This window comes from Dromiciops gliroides, chromosome 2 (assembly GCF_019393635.1).
Source record: "Dromiciops gliroides isolate mDroGli1 chromosome 2, mDroGli1.pri, whole genome shotgun sequence".
Classification (NCBI taxonomy): Eukaryota; Metazoa; Chordata; class Mammalia; order Microbiotheria; family Microbiotheriidae; genus Dromiciops; species Dromiciops gliroides.
Window position 1 is genome coordinate 175,024,528 of NC_057862.1, and position 12,704 is coordinate 175,037,231.

Consider the following 12,704-nt stretch of genomic DNA (forward strand, 5'->3'; position numbering starts at 1 on the left):
GGCCTCAGATCCCAGCCTTAACTCATGTTTAATCACTTAACCTACCAAAGCCTCAGTTTCATCTTCTGTAAAATGGGGGTAATAACTATAATTACTTGAATTACCTCATATCTTTCATTATGAGGAAAGTACTTTGTCAACCTTAAAGTAAAGAACCATTGAGTTGTTACTGTTATGATTATAGTCACACTTCCCTACTCTTTCAATTCAACTGTAAGCTCCTTAGGGCAAGAAGATCACACTTTTTAAAAATTTTGCTACCAATACCCATCCCCAACAATAACTGCTCAAAATAAGCCTTGATAAATATTTCTTCAAGGAACCAATGAATCAATCCATCAACCCTGTGATGATAGTACAAATATTATATTCTCATTTTCTTGATGAGGAAACTGAGACTCAGAAAAATTTGTACTACCCCAATCTAGTAGGTGGTAGAGCTGGGACTCAAAGCCAAGTTTTGTGATTTGAGTCCAGTGTCCCTTCCCGTCCATGTCCAAATCCATTGTTCTTTCTATTATATCACTCTGCAATTCTTCCACATTCTGAAAAATGAATCTAAGTTATATCATCACCCTTTGTAGAAACAGAATTTAAAGTAAAACATTTCTAAAATCTCTTATTTTTTTAAATATAGAGACTCTTATTTCTAACTTTGTATATCATCATCATCCTTTTCCCAAAAAGATTTCAAGAATGCTTACTCTAAAAGTACCCCCCACACACACACACACACTTCTTTGCAGAAGTTCTGGGGGCAGCTAGGTGGTACAGTGGATAAAGTGCTGGCCCATGATTCAGGAGGACCTAAGTTCAAAGCTGGTCTCTTTTATAAGGGGCAACTTTCTAGGAGTGAGGTGTGAGGGATACTTGGGAAATGTGGGCAATGTGAAAACAAAACATATAAAAATATTTTTGAATTCTCTAAGACAGGGATTCTTTTTTATCATAAAAGTATTTTATTATTTTCCAGTTACATGTAAAGATAGTTTTCAATATTTGTTTTCATAAGATTTTTAAGTTCTGGGGGCAGCTAGGTGATACAGTGGATAAAGTGCTGGCCTTGGATTCAGGAGGACCTAAGTTCAAAGCTGGCCTCAGACACCTGACACTTACTAGCTGTGTGACCCTGGGCAAGTCACTTAACCCGCATTGCCCCACACACAAAAAAAAGATTTTAAGTTCTAAATTTTTTTCCCTCCCTTCTTTCCCTCTCCCCTCCCCAAGACAGAAGGCAATCTGATATAGGTTATATATGTACAATTACATTAAACATATTTCTGCATTAGTAAGACAGGGATTCTTTAAGGAACTAAAGGGATTAATGGAATGCTGCTGGAACCAAGAGGCCTAGAACAGACCTTCCTTCCAAGGGGAAAGGGGAAAAAGAGAATGATGTGCAAAGGTATCATCCAGGAATATGAAGATTCTTTTTAGGGTGGCAAAGGTGGCCAACAGATTTGACAAAGGAGAGATCATTTCTTGCTTTGTGGCTATGGTGGGGGGGTCAGTGGAGAGAGATCAATGATAGGGGAAGACAACATAGAGAAGGTAGCATCTAAGTTCTCTCTAAAGGAGACTAAAGATGTCAAGAAGGATGTCCATAGACTGAGATGGGGGCAGGGGGAGTTTGAGATGAAGTTGGCCTCCCTTACTCCCTCTCTTCTTCCTTGCCTCCCTTCCTCCTGCTCTCCTTCCCTATTTCTCTTCCTTCTTCTTTTTTCCTCCCTTCTTTTCTTTTTTCCTTTCTTCCTTCCTAACTGCATTCTTTTTTTAATTGAGGGTGAGTAAGCAATTCAGGCAGAGGAAGGGCATATGCAAATATACAAAGTCTGGGACAACAAGACAAGATAGTATTTCATTTGGCTGGAGCTTATTCCTTTCTTACAAAAGAAATTCCCTCCCTCAATGCCCTCACCCCAGAGGTCACAGACATGCTTAGGTTCATGGTTATAGATATGGAAGAGACCTCTTAAAGATCATCCCACCTAAACCTCTTATTTTGCACATGTTACAAATGAGACCCAGAAAGATTAAGTAACATATCCAAAGTCACACAGGAAGTTACTAGCAGAGACAAGTTTCAAACTCAGGTCCTCTGATTCCAGATCCATATTCTGTTCTAGTACTTAACTTGAGAAGAATTTAGGTGACTGATGGGTCCTCAGCTTATTGAAGGCCTCCAGTTCCAGCTCAGGATAGCAACTCTGCTGGTTTGGCCAGATGACTTTTGATATCACATCCTTCATTTGACTGGATTTTCTAGAATCCTATTGTTGCAATGTCACAATATTAAGGCACTTTCAACAAAGAGTATTTGTCCTCACACAGAATAACTTAGTGCAGATTGTTGTTGTTTGCCCTTCCTTCTTGAAGAGGACCATGACAGATGTCATGACTTGCAGTTAATTAGATTTAAGTGAGGAAAGGCTGTGCAAAATCACCAGCCTCTCTCTTCTGTAGCCATCTGGGTCCAGTGGCAAGATATGGTATCATGATAACCAGAGATGGCTTCGGATGTTTAAGACAATTAGATTAAGTGACTTGCCAAAAGGTCGCACAGTTAGTAAGTGTCTGAGGTGAAGCAGGAGTCAGAAAACCATGGGTTCAAATCTTGACTATCCCAAATAAGTTGTATGACCTTGTACGAGTCCTTTTGCCTTGATAGGCTTCTATTTCTTCTGCAGAATAATGGTATTGGACAAGTGATTTCTTTCTTTCCAGTTCTAAAGCTTTTGGAATCAAACCTCAAAAGACTTCTCTAATTCTTCCATCCTAAAACAATAACCCCAAGGATTGTCCCCTCCTTATGTGGAAGGAGCACCTGGATTGTGATGGAGTAGCAATGCCATACTGCAGTCCCACAAAAGGGAAGTGGCAACATTAGTCCAAACCTTCTTCTTCACACTGTGCCCCCCACCATCTCCTGATTTCTTTAGTTACCCTCTTTGACCTCCCTTTCCCCTAACCTCTTAGCTTAATCACATAGGAGCAGGATCTCCTCTTGTTTCCTAGGCTCAGTGAGATCCCTGGTGGATCATCACAAATTGGGGCAAGCAAATAACCATGTCTGACCCCCTGCATCTAAATTCTGCCTCCCACAAATCCCTTTCTCTCTCCCAACCCCATAGCCCTGCCCCAACACCCAAAGCGAGACTAATAAGTACAGGACAAAGACAGACTCAGGAAGTGTCAGGCCTGCAAAAGAATAAAGAGTGGTATACCGAAAAGAACTATGGCTTTGGAGTCAGAGATTCCATGTTCAAGTCACAATGTCCTGCTCTGTCATATAGAGGAGTTGAACTGAATTTCCTGCCAATTCTGACATTCTATGTATTGGTCCTACTCAGTGCAGTTTCACTCTTTCAAGCCCCTAGGGGGCAGCAGAAATTGAAAGAACTCTGGGTGTCCAGCGTTAAGGAATAAATACTTCTCGATTAAGCCTGATATGTTAATTTATTAAAAGTCAATTTTATTTAAGATTTGCATTCTCTCTGTATCCCTTTTAGGAAGCAAAAAAAACAAAACTCTCTTATAGTCATGAATATTGAAGCAAACAAAAAAGTCTCAATCTGTACACTGAATCCTCATCTATCAGGAAGTGGGTGACATGTTTCATCTTGAGTCTTCTTGAGCTAATAAAAATTCCTAAACCTTTGTCTCTACAATGTTGTTCTTGTATAAATTATTCTGATTCTGCTCACTTCATTCAGCATCAGTTTATACATGTCTTTCCAGTTTCTCTGAAAACCATCCTCTTCATCATTATTCAAAGCACAATAGTATTGTCACACTTATATACCATAACTTGTTCAGCAGTTCCCCAATTGATGGGCACCCTCTCAGTTTCCAATGGCAATTACACACACACACACCCTCAAAAAACTTATAAATTTTTGTATGTATGGGTCAAGCCTGGTACATGCAAACTGCTAGTTCCCTAACTATCTGCTAAGTGGATCTAAGAACTGGACCTTGAGGGGTGCAATTGCAGATGGGGGAAAACTGCATTTGAGAAAGAAGCTAGACTGACTCAGCAAACTCAGCACGAGGCCACTTCCACCTTCTAGATCCAGATAATGCATGGCCCGTTTGGGCCAGGGGAGCCACTGCTGAACCCAATACATATGAGCAAGGCAGGCAGGGTCATGTGTATTCCAGGGGCAGCACAGGAGCTGAGGCCCCGACTTGGCAGTCAAGATCGGTCAAATGTGAGTGACACTGCCCGGCAGGCCGAGGAAAGAAGAACCTCAGCAACATGGAAAACGATCAATTTGGAAATCTCCTCCTGAGTCATCAGTTGCAATGGGGTCTGCACCTGACAACTCATCCTCACCCACTTACCCGCTCCCAGGGCAGGAAGGTTATTGCATTAGAAGCTCAGGTCCTGGTCAAGCTTTGAAACCCCTTCCTCCTGACTCTGCGGTTGAGCAAGTTGCTGCTATGGGTGTGTTTCACGGAGGCTAGGCTGATGATATGCTACAGGGAACACATATCAGGTCCAGCTTCTGGTCTCAGGGTCCCTTCAGTCCTGGTCAATGTGCTAATACCTCCTCAAAGAGATGGCCAGAAGACCTGAGACTGCTGCTGCTGTTGCACTGAAACCTCAACCCCACCTATTTGAGGCTCGACCTTGATCTACACCTACGGGTAAGGCCCCACCCTGGGCCTACCTCACTAAACAATTACAGCAAACATTAATTAAATGTGTAGTAGGTAGGGGAAATGCAAAGGTTAGAGGAAAAAAAAGAGCCCCTGCCTTCCCGGGGATTACAATCCAGTCAATTGATTAGAAAGACATCACCAAAGGTAGCTACGAGTACATTAGAAAGATGAAAAACAAAATGTTTGAAGGGAATGTTTGTTAGAAGAAGAAAACAACTACTGGGCAGGCTTCTGGAAGGAGGCAACATTTGGGATGATCCCTAAAGTGGTGACCAAAAAATAAACAATGAAGAGTGCTAGGGGTAGAGCTGAAGAGGACAGAGTTGAGCTTCATACCATAGAATATGATGTGACTTTTTTTTTTTTGGTGAGGCAATTGGGGTTAAGTGACATGCCCAGGGTCACACAGCTAGCAAGTGTCAAGTGTCTGAGGCCAGATTTGAACTCAGGTCCTCCTGACTCCAGGCTAGTGCTCTATCCACGGCACCATCTAGCTGCCCCCATACCATAGAATATGAGGAAGAAGCAGGGGAACAATTGGAGTCTGGGAGGTAGGTGGTGGTGGGTTGGGGGGGGGCTTGAATGCTGGACAGAGGACAATAGGGAGTCAATGAAGATTTTTGGGCAGAGGAGTTGAGATCGGAGTTCCCACTTATTTATCTATCATCTATCTATCTACCATCTATCCATTCATTCATTCATTTATTTATTTAAATCATAAAAGTATTTTATTATTTTCCAGTTACATGGATAGTCTTCAACATTTATTTTTATAAGATTTCTAGTTCCAAATTTTTCTCCCTCCCTCCCTCCCTTCCCTCTCCTCTCCCCAAGACAGCAATCTGATATAGGTTATATATATACGGTCACATTAAACATATTTTTACATTGGTCATGTTGTGAAAGAAGAATCAGAACAAAAGGGAAAAACCTCAAAAAACAAAAACGTAGAAACAGTATGATTCAATCTGCATCCAGATTCCACAGTTCTTTTTTCTGGATGTGGGGAGCATTTTCCATCATAAGTCCTTTGGAATTATCTTGGATCGTTGTATTGCTGAGAAGAGTTAAGTCTATCACAGTTGATCATCACACAATGTTGTTGATACTGTGTACAATGTTCTCCTGGTTCCACTCATTTCACTCAGCATCAATTCATGTAAGTCTTTCCAGGTTTTTCTGAAATCCACCTGCTTATTGTTTCTTACAGCACAATAGTATTACATTACATTCATATACCACAACTTGTTCAGCCATTCCCCAATGAATGGGCATCCCCTCAATTTCCAATTATTTGCCACCACAAAAAGAGCAGCTATAAATATTTTTGTACATGTGGGTCCTTTTCCCTTTTTTATGATCTCTTTGGGAAAAAGACCTAATAGTGATATTGCTGGTTCAAAGGGTATGCACAGTTTTATAGCCCTTTGGGCATAGTTCCAAGTTGCTCTACAAAATGGTTGAATCAATTCACACTGAGTTCCCATTGAGAAAGCACTGCTTCTTACTACCTCTGTCAACCTTGGGCAAATGGAGCCAGTTTTCATCTAAAAGGTGTTTTCCAGCTTTCCGGCACAGAATCCGTGATTCTTTGTTAATGGTGTCTTATGCTCTATGCACTTGAGATAATGACCCAGACTCTGCTGCCACAACTTTAGGCATAAAGATCCAATCTCCCAATCTTAAAGGCCTACCCCATGCCCGGTTTACATTATCCTTCTCTCTCACCAAAGGATCGCAAAGTAAGAATCAGCAGACTCAGTGTGAGAGAGCACTTAACTGGATTGTGGAATCAAGAATATAAGGAACCCCAGAGATCAAGAAACCCAGAAGAAGATGTTGTGGTTAACAGGCCTTTGCCCTCCTTCCTTCCCTTCCCTCTCCTCCCCACCCCACCCCCAAGCTGTCAGGTTTCAGTTTGTCCTAGTTCTGGACAAAGACACAATCAAGGTCAGATCTGGAAGCCCAAAATGGCTGGGGGCCGGGGGAGGGGAGAAGTCTTAAAAGACAAAGTGGCTCAATAAACTACCTGACTTCTGAGATACTGAAGGATATGAATAAGAGGGCAAATCCCTCCAGTGATGTCTATAGGTATGAATGAGACTGGCCAACATCTCCCCAATACATATGCAAATGAAAACCCCACGTTTTCACCCTACCCCAATTCCCTAATACTAGGTTTTCAAGTGGGCCCCAGTAACTCACAGGCTCTTTCACTGCCCTTTCTGTGATGTCCTCTCCCATTAGTTTGGAATGGAGATATCTTTTTGCCTCCTTAGGGAGGAGGAAGAGCATCCGGGGAGAAAGAGACTTGATCTTGAGCTGTATCTCCAGGCTTCATTTTCCAGATCCTGATGTAAGGGGCAAGGAAGGAATCATTTGAAAGTAAGTCCCAGGATCTAACCCAGATTCTTAGACCTGAGTGCCCTCTCCTCTCCATCCATCCCTGTGCCTTCCTCCATCCCAACTATTCCCAGGATCTTGTGCCCTAACCCTTCTCCTCTCCAACCCATCTAGCCATAATTAAATCTTATCTACACTACCCCCTCATCCACACCTTCTCTATTCCCCGTGCTCTGGATGACATGGTCCCACCTTTCTGAGCCACCCTCTACTCCCAACTCCTAGACACGCTCCACACCTACCTGTTGATGTTTTAGATATGTGATGGGAACTCACCCTCCAATGAAAGAACTACCTTACAAAGCTTAGCTACCTAGGCTGGAAGAACTAAAGGGTTAGTGGTTTTTTGGTTTTTGGTTTTTTTGGTGAGGCAGTTGGGGTTAAGTGACTTGCCCAGGGTTACACAGCTAGTAAGTGTCAAGTATCTGAGCCGGATTTGAACTCAGGTCCTCCTGAATCCAGGGCTGGTGCTTTATCCACTGTGCCACCTAGCTGCCCCTAAAGGGTTAGTGTTAATGGAACACTGCTGGAACTGAGAGCTCTACTAAAGACCTTCTCCCCCACACCCCCTGCCCCCACCCCCAGGGTGAGAAAGGAGAAAAGGGACTAGAGTACAAAGGTATTATCCAGGGATATGAAGATTCCTTCTGGGGTAATGCAGGTGTGGAGCATGTCTGATTGACAAGAAGAAATTTGTTCTAATCTCCACTCCATTGCTTATAAAGATTGTGTGGTAGAAACCACAAAAGTGTTCTTGCTACAAGAAGGAGGAAGTTGGTGAGATAAAGATATAGGTTAGAATATCCTGGGGATCATGGCTGACACCAATTTGAGCCGGAAGCATCTCATATATCACTTACTCTGGCCTTCTCATCTTACATATAAGAAAGCTGAAGGGGCCCAGATTTCTCCACCCCTTCCAACTCCACGATTCCCATCACATACTGCATGCCTCCCCACAGACCCAAGTGAACCACATCTATGAATGTTTTTCCTCACAATGTGTGACCTCCTTCCCTACTAACATCCCCACCACACATGTAGTGACCCTCACCTACTGACTTCTACAAACATCCAGGAAAATTAGCCCCAAAAGAGTAATCCCTCATTTACCAATATGCATATAAGTAGCTAACCCCACCTATGCATATTTCCCCACATAGAAACTACCCTATTACATCACACATACATGCCACACATATACTGACTCCAACCTGCCCACATTCTCCTTCCTACATGCAAATCCAGAACAGAGATCCAAAGCAGTAGAGAACTACTCATTCTATCCTGTACATCCCTCTATTTGGCCCCAAACAGAGTTCTTCTTCCCTGAAAGATGAAGTTCATGTCTGATCAGTTGTGGGCAAGTTCAACTATCAAGAAATCCAGCTCCTCTGAAATGTTTGAGTCCTTGAAGACTCTGCATATATTGGTGCATTAAAAACAGTAAGACTGGGGCAAAACCAAGATGGGGGAGAAAAGACAGGGACTTGACTGAGGTCTCCCAAATTCCTCTCCAAACAACTTCAAATAATACATCAAAATTAATTCTAGAACAGTAGAACCCATAAAAGGATGGTTTGAAACAATTTTCCAGCCCAAGCCAACTTAGAAGGTTGGCAGGAAAAGTCTGTCATACCAGGATGAGACTGAAACACTGTCCAGTGCAGGCTGCTCCCCAGCAAACCAGCAGAAGGACTTAAGGGTCACTGAATCAGCTTCAGCAATTGTGGCTTTCAGAGCTACAAACAGTAAAGGAGTCAGATAACTGGTTAGAAGGCAATTACAGGGGCCCCTTTGCTGGCATTGGGTGTAGGGCTCTGTTACATTGCTCATACTCTGTTCCAGGTCACAGTCTTGGGTCTCAGGTCCAGGGCAAAGAGGAGCACTTGCACACCAGAGCTTATTGCCACAGTGGAGTGGGGACCCTGGTCACAGTTCCAGAATGGGAAAGAATGTCTGTGGTTCCTCACAGACCAGAGCACAGGCCAGGAGAGTAGTAAACACACTTCTCCTTAAATCCTTGGAAGAACTGAAAACTTATGGACTCACAGAACTAGCTCTGAAAACAGCTGCACAAAAATGCTGAAGCTTGGGACAGTGCCCCTTCCACCCATGAAACAGAGCCCAACTTTAACATAAAATTAAAAGTGAAGAAATATGCTGGGAAAAGAGCAAAGAACAACAACAACAAAATAATCTGACCATAGAAAGTTGCTATAGTGAAAGGAAAGATCAAAATATAAACTCAGAAGAAGATTGAACAAAGTCAAAACTGTTACATACAAATAGACAAAGAAAAATGTGAATTGATCTCAATCCCCAAACAGAATTCCTGAAAGAGCTCAAAAAGGATTTAAAAAATCAAGTAAGAGAAGTAGAGTAAAAATTGGGTAAAGAAATTAGTAATGTATGAAAATAATAATAAAAAGAGTCAAGAGCCTGGTAAAGGAAGCACAAAAAAAAATACTGAAGAAAATAACACCTTAAAAACAGAATAGGTGGCAAAGAATTGGAAATTAAGGAGATATCCATCAATTGGGGGATGGCTGAATAAATTGTGGTATGTGATTATGATGGAATACTATTGTGCTATAAGAAAGGATGAGCAGGATGCTCTCAGAAAAACTTGGAAAGACTTACTTAAGCTGATGCAAAGTAAAATGTACTGTGTATAAAGTAACGGCAATATTTTACAATTATCAACTGTGAATGACTTAGCTATTCTCAGCAATATAATGATCCAAGACCATTCCAAAGGATTCATGATTTAAAATGCTATCCATCTCCAGAGAAAGAACTAGGAGAGTCTGAAAGAAAATCCAAGCATACTTTAAAAAAAAAAACTCTTTATTTTGCTTGGTTGTTCTTTGTTGTTGTTGTTGTTGGGTGGGTGGTGGGGTTTTTTGGTCCATGTTTTCTTTCAATATATGACTTATATGGAAATATGTTGTACATGCCTGTACATGTATAGTCTATATCAAATTGCTTGCCTTCTCAATAAGTGAGGAGGGAGGAAAAGAGGAAAAGAATTTAGATCTTAAAATTTTAAAAGGAATGTTAAAAATGGTTTTTACTTGTAACTTGGGGGAAATAAAATGTTAAATAAATATATTTTTTAAAAACAGTAAGCTCTCACTCACAGGTCAAGCAGAGAACAGAGAAGAGGAAGTGGAAATAACAACGACCAAAAGAAAGGGGAGAAACACCAGGAGTAATCCTGGTTTTATTTCACTGCAAACCAAGATGCTATGATCCTCCTCACAAGAAGTAGCATCTATCAGGGTGCAGAGCCCAAGCCTCAGTGCAGGGATGCCCCTTATCCAGAGGAGTTTCCTAGAGGGAACCAGGTAAGAAACTGAAAGGATAGGATAAGGGGGCTGGAGAGTCTATAGAATCTCTATAGTGTGTCTGAGTTGCTGTGAGATTTGGCCTGGGTTGCCTCAGGATGGGTGCTTGAGGTGTCAAAAAGAAGCTATTTGTAGTAATAACAGCCCATTCGGATCTTCTTCAGCATTCAGTTTCTCCGAAGGTACCTCTTTCCCCATATTTTTCCCTAGTTTCCTTTACTCATTCTTGCTTCCCAACCTCCTCCAATCCCCTGAATCCCTTCAAGAATTATTTTGTCCAGAGATGTTGCCTTTCATTAGGGAGAATGAAGGGGTGGTTGGGAAAAAAGACGCTTCGAGGTATGTCTCATTCCCTTTCTGTCCAGGCTTCCAGAGCCCCTACCACCTCTGAGTTTCCTTCCCAGAGCTTCTCTGCAAAGCTCTTCTCCGGCAAGCTAGAATTTAGATATAATCCCTTACCCACTGGACTGCAGGTGGGAACCGGCACCTGCAGTTCCCAATTTTGGACACAAGGGGCCCTTGTTCTTCTGCTCAAAGAGGCTTCTCCACACCCTACATGACAACCCTTATCTGCATAGCCTCTCCGGTCTTTTTCCACGCTTGCAACGTGAGAGAATTTCAGATAGGGAACAATAACAAAGTGATGATCCAAAGGAACTCCAGCCGGCGCCGGTGACAGGCTCTACCCAGCTGAACTGGTAATGAGTCAAGTCAACAAGCATTTATTAAGCACCTATTAATGTGCCAGGCACTGTGCTAGGTGCTGGGGATAAAAATGGGCAATAAAGGTGTCCATCTAGCCAGCTGTATACTCTCTGTGCTGCTCATTTGTGAAACCATCTGGGCAAGGGATTTGGAGAGGGCAGGGTTGAAGCTAGAACTAGCATTGTCCTAGGCTAGAGAGGGACATGCAGTTCTGGGAAGTGGGTGGGTGGGTGGGTAGGATGGTATGAAGAAAGGGGATTCTGGGAAGCAAGCGGTGAAGTGGGAGTGGAAATAGTAGTTCTTTAGTGTGACCCAGCATCGCACCCCCAACTCCCAGCCAGCCTTCTGGGTAACAGCCCCCTGAGTGCTCCAGGGTCTTGTTCTGAGCCCCAGCCTGGAGTGGTGGGATCTGGAAAGGATGGGGGAAGGGGAGGGGAGAGGCCTGGAAAGAAAAGAAAGACAAGAAAGACAACAGAAAAGGGGGTGGGGGCCATTGTAAGAAGCAGAGTTCCCTTTGTGGAGGTCAGGAAGTGAAGAGTAGTACCGGGGGCCTAGGGCCTGTGGGGGTGGGTAGAGTGGCACCGGGTCAACTCCCAGCCGGTGGCAGGAAGGAATCCGGGAGGCCTGATTCCCCAGCTTCCCCGTTCGGGCTCCTCTTATCTGAGGGAGGAGCTCTTCCTCTGAAGTGGTAGGACCGGGACCCCACCCTGATACCTCCTGGGAATGGACGGAGGGAGAGAGGGAGGAGGGGTCCCTGACCAGGTCCCTGAGACAAAGAGCTGGAGTGGGGGGAGGGGGGGTCTGAAAGGCTTGGACTGAAGTACTTGGGAGACCCCACTGTGGGAATGTTCAGACCCCAGGCCCTTCTGGCTTTCTTCCCATCCACTTAGTCTCCTGAGGTCCCTTCCCCATACCAGCGTGAGTCACTGACTCTCAGCGGCCGTCTTTTTTATAGGGTATCCCAAACGTCTTAGTGCGGTTTAAAACTTGAAAAGCTTAAGTCTTTGGATTAGGGGATTGATTTCTTTATTGAGCCTGTTTTTAAATTGCTGTTTCCATATAGCCGTGTTAGACGCAGACTCATTTTATAAACAATATGCATTTCCAATCCGCCCTCACCATTCTTTCCCCAGAGTCCCTTAGCCCTGCGCACAGACAGGAGCATCAATAATTCAGCTGCGGCCACGAGTGCCAGGAGACAGAGATGGAGGGGGGGGGGGGGGCGTAATTGGCCTCTCCATACCTGAAACCAATACTTGGATCCTATGCGGATCCTAAATCCAACTTGGACTCAGGACCCCAATCCCTCTGCAGATTCCCATTCAGACTCTAAACTTCAACGTCCAGCCACACATCCTGGCTCCCAGCTCCAGCCCCACCAGCCCCGCCCCGGCGGCCTCTTCAGCGGCCCCGCATCTCCCTTTCCTAGGAGGACGGAAAGGGGCGGGGGGGTGGTGGAACAGGAGAGAAGGAGGTGCGTGTTAGGGGCAACAATTCAGAGGTGTATGTGGGGGGTGGAAGAAGAGTAAGACTCAGAGACTGGGAGGGGCTCAGCTGTCCCGCCGGGGAAGTGGGAGGCGG